Genomic DNA, 12649 nt, shown 5'->3' with positions numbered 1-12649 from the left:
CAAACAAATAAACAAAGACCATCCGCGGGAGGTAAATAAGTGTAAATATATAAGAACCTAGTGTTGGGTTATTTTCCGATTCATGGACACAACAAGGATTCCAATTTCAGACATTTATTTGAATTTGAAGCGGTGGTGGCATTTACTCCGTGCTAGGCCTCCCTAATGGCCGGCCTGCATTTTGTCCAAAATCTTTAAAATGTGATTTCCTAATGGATTTCCACTAGTCCGTATCGTTTACCAAATTGTTGTTTTTTTTGAAATGATCTCTTAATTTTGTCCACGATAAACAATAGCCACCCACACTTGCTATATAGTTTAATTTCCCTTTTTTGGGGGCAAATTTTAATTCTCCGAATGAACACTTTGTGGGCTAGTCGTGACTCATATTTGCACTAAATAGTTTTCACAACTTATCATTTTTCGTTTTTGTAATGCTCAACTTCAATGTAAAAATTATACAATCATATATGATTCACGGTTAATTTAAATAGTTGATACGTAAATATCATAAGTTTTTTAACTTTCTAAAAAAGACATAGTATGAGATTATGTTCATTTCAAAGTTTTGCTAAGAACTTCATTTGTGTATTTTGATGGATTTGATTGGATAATGGATACCATAAACTATCGTTCTCACCGAACTTTTTTCTCCGTTTTCTTTACCTAATTAACTCGAGATATCCTGTGTGGATAGGATTGATGGGTCATTTATCTATAAAGAAATTAATAGCACTTACCTAATTTGTTAAGAGACCACTCGATCAAAGTACTTTAATTCCACAATTGAAAATAATTTAATCACCAAAAAAGGTAGGAAACAATGATAGTTAACAATAAGAAAACAAAAGTTATGGTATGCATATATATTAATATGTATTCACTATCAGCATGCATGGTGGGCAAGTATTTTGTGGAAGATTGTGGGCAGACCACAAGCAACACACACTCTCGGACTATTTAATTAATATTTAAACAGTGGAAATCGTACTTGGTCACTAACCAAAAAAATTATGGCACTACAAACTAATTATATTTTTTTGCTGCGAGCAAATTTTATGATTATAGTGCTTGAGAACATGGTTTAGAATAATTTAGATGAAACTTTGGAATTCCAGGGTTTAACTATATATCCTTTTTTTAAAAAAATTAAGTACTATTTTGTTCTGACAGATTAAGAAAGTTTTTGAAAAAAAATCTGATTTTGTAGATGTGATTAAGAGCGTGTTTGCAATCATTAAAAAAAATGATTGTTAGCTTTTGGCTTAAAAAAATCATTTTTGTGTGTTTCTTAAACCTAGATTATGTGTTAGCTTATGCTTAACTTAATTGAAATTTCAAACACTACCAACTTTTGATTTTTTTTAATTTTTTTATAATTTATAAATTAATCACTTCTACAAAAATGCAATCTATTGCAAACACTCCCTAAGATTGTGAAAAAAATATCAAAGTGGGGTCAGTTTTTGGAAACGAGAGTGAATTGCTGAAAATAAATTTAAAAAAAATTTATACACTTGAGATACTACCTTAAATTTTGTGCTTGGATGATAATGAAGTTATTTGAAATTGGGTCAGAGTATATGCGTTGTATTTGAAGTAACACCTCTCATATTTCAACGCATTATTTTCATGAATTGATCATCAATTTAAAATATTAAAATATAAAGAGAGTATTAATATATATGTAGGGCAAGTGGGCAACTCAATCTTGGAATTGATCAACTCAATTTTTTAGAAGTATCTGAGCTCTAATTTGGGTATCAACATTTTAAACAATATTTAATTAGTCAGAAAAAACAAATATAGCTCAAATCGGAAAACGTCTCCATGCCAAGTATTGCAATTTGAGTCACATTGTTCGTAGAAGAGATGTTATGTATTGTAGAAAGAACACAGCATGCATGCAGCTTTAAATGTTGTCATAATATTATATTATATTATATTATATTATATTATATGAGTTTCTTTCTAGTGCCCACCTACCATGTCCACCACCATGCCCACCAATGATGTGGCACTATTCTATTGGACCTACAGTTTATCTCATCTTTATCACATCCAATAGAATAGTGTCACATCATTGGTGGGCATGGTGGTGGGCATAGTAGGTGGGCACTTGAAATAAATTCTATATTATATTATATTATATTATATTATATTATATTATAAAATAAAAGATTAAATTCATATAGTGCATTCAAAGACCGATAAAATTTCTCCATAATTAATTTTAGACTTTAGTTGAATATAATTACAAAACACAATATATCCTTGAACAAATGTATCGACCTCTATTATTTTGCTTTATGATATTGATGGGTATAAGTATATTTTTTAATATACTTTTTATATATAAATTAATAGAGTGGTTCGATTTGCGAGAATAATATTTTTAAAGGACTAATTCTTAATTTTGTAGTCCTGGGTGATTAAATTGCATTTTTTGAGCCTAGGAGGGTTAGTGTGCAATTTAGCTCAATTTTGCCTATAAATAGGAGTAAATCTCTTCATTTCAAGGTAAATGACTCTTTAGCCTACAAAAGCTCTCTGCTCTCCTGTTTTGTGTGGAGGTGATCGCTGACTTGAGCGTCGGAGGGTTTTCGCCGGGTGACCACCCGACGCCTCTAACGTGTGTTCGTGAATCAGGTGACAGCCCAAAAGGAAGACGTGCGACTTCTTCAGGTGACCGAAGGAGTAGGAGATCAGGAGATCGTTCTCATCTGTAGGTGACCGAAGAAGCAGGAGACCAGGAGGACGTACGACTTCCTATTTTATTTGCTGAATAGGGACATAATTATTTCGCCCGCATCAGATTGGCGCCGTCTGTGGGAAAGCCACCTATCCACTAGAGATGCAAACGCGATCACATGCCACCCGTAACACTGAAGGTGGACGGGAGCTCCCGCCTCCTAACCACCCGCCGCAAGAGGAGTTTCTGATCACCCCAAATGCCTTGAAATCCATGTTGGAGGAAGCTGCCTCACGTGCGGTCGCGGAGGCCATGACACATTTTTTGGCAACTCAACAACATAACTTGGGAAACAATCCAAATGTAAATGATGAATTGCCTCCTCCTCAACACCAAGAAAAGAGACGCACACTAGAAGAAGAAGTTGGAACGAACAGGGTACCAAACCCCAGTGCAAGAAGGGAAACAGTGTTCCATGAGGAGGAGGTAAATAGCCACGGGCCCGTGCGCCCCGAAATTCGGACTGAGGAGAGAGGAGAAAGTGCTCTAGCAATCTTACCAGCCCGGCGTAGCCCATTCACTACTGCTATCTTAGCCGAGGTACTGACAGCTGGAGTGAAAATAGCAAGTCTGCCAGAGTACGATGGTTCAGGAGATCCTCAGGATAATCTCGATAGGTTTTATGCAAAAGCCGATCTATATGACTTCAGTGATGCCGCGTACTGCAAAATCTTCCGGACTACGCTAACTAATCGCGCACTGGCGTGGTTCAATAAACTCCCAGCAGGAAGCATTGCAAGCCTGGAACAACTTACTCAACGTTTTCTTCATCAGTTCTCCATTAATCGAAAATACCCTAAGACTGCATCATACCTATTCTCGGTTGTGCAAGAATAAGGAGAGAGCTTGAGAGAGTATGTGCAACGTTTCACTCAGGCTGTTCACGAAGTCCCGCATGTCAATCATGATCTCTTGGCAGGAATTATGCAACAAAACCTCCGTCATCGGAAGTTTAAGGAATCCATAGCGGGAAAACCCCCAAGCACCTTGGAAGAATTACTGGAAAGAGCCGAGAAGTATATACGCATTGAGGAGACTATTGAACCACGCTATTTAGGAAAAAGAAAAGGAGAAGAAGAAAAACTAAGAGAAGGCCGAAAAGAAGAGAAACGAGGATTCCAAGGCCCTCGTCTTCAGCAGGTACCCCTAAATGCGTTCTTGGCTGATATATTGGTGGTTGCGGAAAAGCAAGGTTTGCTGCAACCTCCGAGGCCAATGAAAGACAACCCAAAGCGACTGAAATCTGACAAGTATTGCCACTTTCACAAAGACAAAGGACATTCTACCGAAGACTGTTATAGTTTGAGAACAGAAATAGAGAAGCTGATCAAACGTGTCTATTTAAAAAACTTCGTGAGTAAGTCTCACCACCAACAACGAGACAACAAGACTTATGAAGACCTCCGAAACAGAGAACCCCCAAAGAATCATGAGAAGCAAGGAAAGCATAATGGAGATTTCCATGAGAACATGCCGACTAGAGGGGTTATCGTTGTTATAACCGGGGGACCAGCTTGCGGAGATTCAAATAGAGCAAGGAAGACTCTTCTGCGTAATGCTTCTAGGGGGAATCACTGTCCTCACCCTAACCAAGCCCAATTCGTGTGTGAAATATCGAAAATATCAAAAGAAATGACATTCACTGAGTCAGATAGGGAACACCCTTTAGTTGAGCACAATGACGCATTGGTTGTCTCCGCTACAATATCCAAATTCTGGGTGAAAAAGATGTTGGTTGACTCAGGCAGTTCAGCAGATATCATTTTTCTTAATGCATTTGTTAAAATGGGGATAGACAATGCACAGCTAACGCCCATCAGCACCCCTTTAGTTGGATTTTCTGGAGAAGTAGTGGAAGCACTAGGAGAGATCACACTTCCTCTCTCGCTAGGATCGTATCCGAGAATAGTTACAAAAATGGTAAAGTTCTTGGTAGTAAATGCATCCTCTGCATATAACGTGATATTGGGGCGCCCGAGTCTAAATATGTTCCAAGCCATAGGATCAACCTATCATATGAAGTTGAAGTTTCCAACGTCAGAAGGAGTTGGAGAGGCTGTTGGTGATAGCAGGTTGGCTCGGGAGTGTCATGCTAACATCCTGCGAGACCCAGCCAATTGCAAGAAAAGGTCAAGTGTGGACAAGATATCAACTCAGAAGAGAAGGCATCCACAGACAGATGAGCCCAAAAATGATAGAATACATACTATCGATAGTGAAGTCGAGAAAGTAAAAAACTTAGAGGCAACCGAAGCGCTCAAAAGAATAGAGGTAACTCCAGAAAGTCCCGGTAGAACTCTTAAGATTGGAACGGAGATGCCTGCTGAAGTAGAACAGATGATAACAACGTTCCTCAGGAAAAATGCAGATGTATTCGCCTGGGAAGGTGAACCCTTACCAGGAATACCTCATGAGTATGCCCTCCATCAACTTAATGTGGACCCCAGGATGAAGCCAGTAAAGCAAAAGAAACGATCTTTTGGAGCAGAAAAGAACAAACATATTACGGCCGAAGTAGAAAAACTGGTGAAGACCAAGTATATCAGGCCAGTCTCCTATCCCGAATGGCTAGCAAATGTGGTGCTTGTTCCCAAACCCGGAGGTAAGTGGCGTCTATGCATAGACTTCACCGATTTAAACAAGGCTTGCCCCAAAGATCTCTTTCCCTTGCCACGAATCGACTTGTTGGTTGATTCCACCGCCGGATGTGAGTTGCTCAGTTTTTTGGATGCTTACCAAGGGTACAATCAGATAGGTTTAGCTCCTGAAGATCAATAAAAAGCAAGCTTCATTACTGATCAAGATATCTATTGATATGAAGTAATGCCTTTTGGATTGAAAAATGTTGGGGCCACGTATCAAAGATTGGTAAACAAAATGTTCGAGAAATTGATCAGGCGGAGTATGGAGGTCTATATCGATGATATGTTGATAAAAAGCGTTATAGCTCTCAAGCATGTGGAAGATCTCAAAGAATGTTTTGAGATATTGAGGAAATACAAAATGAAGTTAAACCCCAAAAAATGTGCTTTTGGGGTTTGAGGAGGAAAATTCTTAGGATACATGGTTTCCCAGCGAGAAATAGAGGCGAACCCTGAGAAAATTAAAGCAATCCTAAGCATGGCGCCCCCTAAGAGCATAAAAGGGATGCAGGAGTTAGCAGGAAGGATGGCCGCCTTGAACCGTTTTATTTCCAGATCGACTGACAGAGTGTTGCCATTCTTCAAAGTCCTAAGGTAGGGAAAAGGTTTTCGTTGGACCGAAGAATGTCAGCATGCTTTCGAAGACTTAAAAAAGTACTTAGCGGCATCACCATTGCTCGTGAAACCAAGAGACGGAGATACCCTTTTACTCTACTTGGCAATATCGACTGAATCAATCAGCGCAGTTTTGAGGTGGACAGGGAACGAGAACATAAACCCGTGTACTACATAAGCAAAGTACTGCAAGGCGCCGAGCTCCGATACACTAACATCGAGAAGTTGGCCTTACCATTAGTAGTGGTAGGAAGAAAGTTGCGTCCCTACTTTTTATCCCACCAGATGGTCGCACTAACAAATCACCCTTTGAAGAGAATATTGTCCAGCCCAGAGGCGTCTGGAAGGATGACCAAATGGGCCGTCGAGCTAAGTGAGTATGGGATTGAATATCAGCCACGCCCCGCCATTAAAGCACAAGTTCTAGCAGACTTCATAGTAGAAATGGAAACCAATGGTGCAGGAGTTTCAGCTCCTACTTGGACGATCCACGTAGATGGATCCTCCACGTCCGGAGGAAGTGGAGCAGGAGTGTTAGTAGAGAGTCCACAGGGAGATCAGTTCCAGTACGCCATCAAATTTCAGTTTCCAACATCAAACAATGAAGCAGAATACGAAGCACTTATCATGGGAATAGAACTGGCTTTAGCGGCAGGGGCTGGAAAGCTGATCGCCTATAGCGATTCACAACTCATAGTCAATCAAGTTCAAGGGAACTATGAAGCCAAAGAAGATAGTATGAAGGAGTACTTATCAAAAGTGAAGGACCTTCTTGTTCGTTTAGAGAATTTTGAAATCAAACAAATTCCTCGAGCTGAAAATGAAATACCAGATCAACTGGCCAAATTCGGCAGCTCCGCGACAGGAATTAATAGCAGGACAATTACGTTCATCACGTGTGATAAAAAGGGAATAGGAACTGGAAGTCTTAACATCCTGTGTGCAAATCAGGGTGAGCCAAGTTGGAAGGATGAAATCATCAAGTACCTGTCAGAAGGAGAACTTCCCCCAGAGCAGGACAAAGCAAGAAAGCTTAGGGTAAGAGCTGCTCAATTCACTCTAATAGACGGAGAACTGTACAAGAGGGGGTACTCTCAGTCATACTTGAAATGTCTTGCACCTGCTCAGGTAGACTACGTACTCAGGGAAATCCACGAAAGAATTTGTGGAAACCATTTGGGAGGCAAAGCGTTGGCAGGAAAAACACTCCGACAAAGATACTTTTGGCCTACGATGAGGCAAGATGTGCTCGAGATAGTAAAACGATGTAGGTCGTGTCAAGAACATGCTAATCTTCAGCATCTACCAGCAATACCGCTTCAACCACTCGAAAGCCCATTGCCTTTTGCTCAATGGGGAGTGGACCTAGTAGGGCCTTTTCCTCTCGCTGCAGGGCAAAGAAAGTTTCTCATCGTAGCTGTCGACTACTTTACTAAATGGGTCGAAGCAGAGCCACTTGCGAAAATTTCTGAGAAAGAGGTGATTAATTTTCTATGGAAAAATATAGTTTGCCGATTCGGAATTCCGCGAGCACTAGTGTCTGACAATGGCACTCAGTTTTTCGGTGCCAAGTTAAGGGAATGGTGCCTAGGGCTGTCCATCCAACAATTCTTCACTTCCGTCGGGCATCCACAAGCCAACGGACAGACCGAAGTAACAAATCGAACTATCTTGCAACATATCAAGACTCGAATTGGGGAGGCCAAGGGAAAATGGGTTGAAGAACTACCAAGTGTCCTGTGGGCGTACAGGACCACTCCGCGAAGCTCGACAGGAGAATCTCCGTTCAGCCTGGCCTATGGGGCCGAAGCCATTGCCCCTGCAGAAATCGGAGAAGAATCACTAAGGATAAAGCATTACAATGCAGAGGAAAACCAGCAGGATTTACGTGCATCCCTAGACCTTATTGAGGAGCTTAGATAAGGGGCATCAGTACGAGCCGCAAGGCACAAAGCATGGATTTCAAGGGCGTATGACCACCGAGTAAAACAACGAACTTTCCAGGTGGGATACCTGGTAATGAGAAGAGCAGATGTCCTACACCCCGTAGGAAAGCTGGATCCAAAGTGGGAAGGACCATATAAAGTAATCAAAATCGCCCGAGAAGGAGCTTATCGCCTTCAGCATTCGAACGGGAAGGTGTTGCCTAGAACATGGAATGTGGAAAACTTAAAAAAATATTTTCAGTAACTCATAGCTGCTTTTCCTTTTTAGCTTAGCAACAAGAGTAATAGTTCCGTAGTTGTAATACGTTTTCATATTAATAAAAGTTTTTGTAAAAGCATCGCATCATGCTTTCTCCCTTCACAAAACTACATGAGCAAATCACACATGTTTATTCATGTACTTAAAGCATTTTTAATCGTCACTAAACCCTGGTCGTCAAAAAACAAGTCACCTAAAGCATAAGAGGCCTAGCCAGCCCAGCTAAGGTACTTTGACACTGTAAGAGGTCAAGACGAATAGGAAGCCCCCACCACCCATGAGGTAGGTGTACGCTTTTCCAAGAGACACGACAAACCTTGGGAACCTGATCAATTCCCAAGTACTAGCGAGAGTATAACAATAAGGAAATATTTCGAAGCAAGCATAGAATAAACCAAGATATATAGCAAAATATAACAAAAACCAGCTCCAAAAAACAGACACAAAGTATAAAAACATCGGAATATCGCTCTCGCAAGAGCTGGAAAGAGACTATAATAGAAATTCCAAAAAACGCAAAATCGTCTAAAGGACAACTCTCTACACATGAAATAAATATCATGGAACACCAGGAACATCATCTCCCTGGAGGGAGTTCAAAGCCTCTATAATCTCGAAGTCACCAAAATCATCAAGGGGCGCAGCTACCCTCGGCATATCAATCGGTCCCATGTTCGGATCTAGAAAATCAGGGCCAATCATCTTGACCACATTCTCCAGAACATGCTGCTCGCGAAGAATCCCGCGACTCTCAAGTATCAACTCATCATGAATCGCATAGGCACGCCGAAAAACTTCCTCTTCAAAAGTAGCGGAGGCGCAAAACGATTCAACAGCCCTCTCCTCCAAACTCCTCTGCAACTGCAACCCTGGAAGGGAAGACAAAAACCCAGCTCCAGTCTGCACCTCAGTATAGTGCCTCTCATAAAGAGCACTAAGCTCAGAACGAAGAGTCTCCCCCTCCTTTTCCTTCACACCAAGCTTCTCCGGCCACTGACGGAGTTCTTCCTTAATGCTAGCATTCTCCCCTCCCAAACGGAGAATCTCCTCCTTCGCCCTAACCTCCGAAGCTTCAAGGAGAACAACATCTTCCTTCAGTTTGGCCAACTCCTTCATAATCTTGGCCTCGTCAGCCCGAGCCTTGTATTTTTGAGCCTCCAGAGCTCGTACAGCGGACAAAATCTGAAGCCAATAGAGAAAAATAAATAAGAACATTATTGATAATATCAAGATAAGGGAAATAAACTCTTCAAGAATACCTGACAAGAGCCAAGGGAAATAGAGTGGTGTAGGATCGAGGAGGATCGAGGGATCAAATGGTTCAAATCATGATCCCCCACTACCTTGGCCCCCCGCCTAAGGCCAATCTCAAAATCACTAGAGTCCCAGAAGGACTCTGCACCATCCCTATTCACCCCGTCAAGAAGCAAGGGGTGGGATCTCGCCTTCCTCGCCGAAGAGGATGAAGTCTCCCGAAGTTTCTTCGCAGGATCAGCAGGAAGGACTTCACCCCCTTTTTTACCCTCCTCCATCGGCCTCTTTCCCGCCCCCTCCAGTGCTCAACAGCACCAGCACCTTGAGCTCTCTCATCAGGCAAGGAGGGGATACTATGGCCCTGGCGTCCCCACGGTACCACTCCTCGGCTCTCTCCAACACGAGGAACTAATGCACCGGCATGATCAGATGCATCTTGTTAGAACCTAATGGGGGGGGGGGGATTTAGGTTCTATTGGCAACTTTAGCAATTTAAAGCGATTATGCAAGTATGCAAGCGGAAGACTTAAGCAATCAAATAATAAGTACGGTAAATAAATGCGTAATGTAAATAAAGCAGTAAAAGGAATAAGAGATGTTTATGGAAGTTCGACGATAAATCGTCTACGTCTCCCCTTCTTGGTTAAGTCGATTAACCAAGGATCCACTAGCACTTCGAACGTCTTGGCCTTGATGGCTCCAAGGATAGCCTTACAACTTGACACGATCACCGCGCCGATACAACTCAACACTCTTGGCCTTAAGGGCTCCAAGGATAGCCTCAACACAACACTTGGCTTCACACTCAAGTGCTTACAACGATAGCAAAACACACTTGGCTTCACACTCAAGTGTTTACAACAATAGCACAACCAACTCACAAACTATTTTTACAAACACTCTCAAATATATCACACAAACACTTTGATAGTGAGAAATTGCTTGCAAAGGAGAGAAGAGATGAGTTGGGATGTCTCCAAATGAACTTGGATGGCCTCTATTTATAGTTGGCAAAGATTTGAATCTGATTTGAGTGCTTGAAGCGTGTGTTAAGAAGTCAAGGAGAGACAAAAAAGTATTCGGCGCCGCTGCCATCTTTTACCCAGCACTGAGCGGATTTTGTGGAAAAATCATATCTTCCAATATAACCGTTGGATTGATCTGAAATTTGAACTGAAGCTTTAAAACATCCAGATATTCATTCTGAACGGTGGAGATTTGATTTGAACAAGTCAAAAATTTCCAGTAATTTTCTGAAGTCACTTCATCATGTTTTCGAACCTGTTCTGTGCAACAAATTTGAAAAATTTATATATCTTAATCCATCCGTTGGATTGATCTGAAATTTGGACAGAAGCTTTATAACATCATAATACTAAATATGATCGGTGGAGATTTGATTTGGATTTCTCAAACATTCCCAGTTATTTTCTGAAGTCGAATCTTCATGGTTTCATTCCTTGCAGAAGTGGGTACTGTGCAGCATATATCGAAAAATTCATATCTCTCATTCTAGCCGTTGGATTGCTCTCAAATTTGGACAGTACTTGTAAAATTCTTTATCTAGATTATGACTGGTGGAGATCCGATTTGGAGTCATAGAAAATTTCCAGTAATTTTCGGAAGTTGCTGCTCCATACTTTGGCTTCTTCTTGTCTCTTTCTTCATATCTCTTAACAATGTTCCATCCATTCAATGAGCAATACAAGACTTTATAAATACATGTATAGCTTCAAAATAACTTCCAATAATTTATTTTTCAATAAATCTAATCTGAAAAATCTCACTTTAAATGATTAGTAACAATTAACCGAGTTTTGTAATCATCAAAACATAATATTATGAGACTTGTTAATGCATTAAAAACATTAATCTCATAACACTAGATTTGTATGCGTTTAAGGCGTAACAATCTCCCCCTTTTTGATGATCACAAAACTTGGTTAAATAGGAGAAATAAATGTACAATATTAAATAAATAATTTAAATTTGCACAATATAATTGCATGAATAAAACTCCCCCTAAATTAAACAATTAGTGAAGAAGAGTTTGTTTATCAAATAACCGATTTTATTCTTCATGCATTTAACCATACTAACTCTCCCCTTTAGTTAAAGTATTTAACCAAACTAATTAATCTCCCCCTTTTTTATGATCACAAAACTTGGTTAAATAGGAGAAATAAATGTACAATATTAAATAAATAATTTAAATTTGCACAATATAATTGCATGAATAAAACTTCCCCTAAATTAAACAATTAGTGAAGAAGAGTTTGTTTATCAAATAACCGATTTTATTCTTCATGCATTTAACCATACTAACTCTCCCCTTTAGTTAAAGTATTTAACCAAACTAATTCTCCCCCTTTTTGTGATAATCAAAAAGACTGAAAAAGTATGCAAAAACATGAGAATTGAAATATGATTTCTAAAATGCAACACATAAATTTCACATAAATAACAAAATATGAGCGTATAATATTGAATAAATACAATTAATTTGTATTATCCAAAATTAAGTTGCTCGAATTTTATATTAAGCTCCCCCTTAATATGTCATTATCTTTAGAATATGTCAACAAGTGATTACAACTCAATCATGCCAAGTTCACCACGCAAACGAATAAAAGTATTTTCATCTAGTGGTTTTGTAAAAATATCGGCAGTTTGATTTGACGTGTCAACATTTTAAAGTTCAACTTCATTTCGTTCGATGTGGTCACGAATAAAATGATGACGAATGTCAATATGTTTGGTGCGCGAATGTTGAATCGGATTCTTTGTTAGACATATGGCGTTAGTGTTGTCACAGAAAATAAGGATTTTTGAAAAAGAGACGCCATAGTCGAGCAATTGATGCTTCATCCAAAGAATTTGCGCACAACAACTACCAGCAGCCATATATTCGGCTTCGGTCGTTGACAACGCAACACAATTTTGTTTATTTGAAAACCAAGAAACTAAACAGTTTCCTAAAAAGAAACAAGTTCCACTAGTGCTTTTCCTGTCCACCTTATATCCACCAAAGTCGGCATCACAGTATGCTTTTAAATCAAAGAAAGAATTTTTCGAATACCACAAGCCGAGATTTGGAGTATTTGAAAGATATTTGAAAATGCGTTTTAAGGCGAACAAATGTGATTCCTTTGGACATGATTGAAATCGTGCACACAAGCAA

This window comes from Henckelia pumila, chromosome 2 (assembly GCF_033568475.1).
Source record: "Henckelia pumila isolate YLH828 chromosome 2, ASM3356847v2, whole genome shotgun sequence".
Taxonomy (NCBI): domain Eukaryota; kingdom Viridiplantae; phylum Streptophyta; class Magnoliopsida; order Lamiales; family Gesneriaceae; genus Henckelia; species Henckelia pumila.
Note: the sequence above shows the minus strand (reverse complement) of the source record.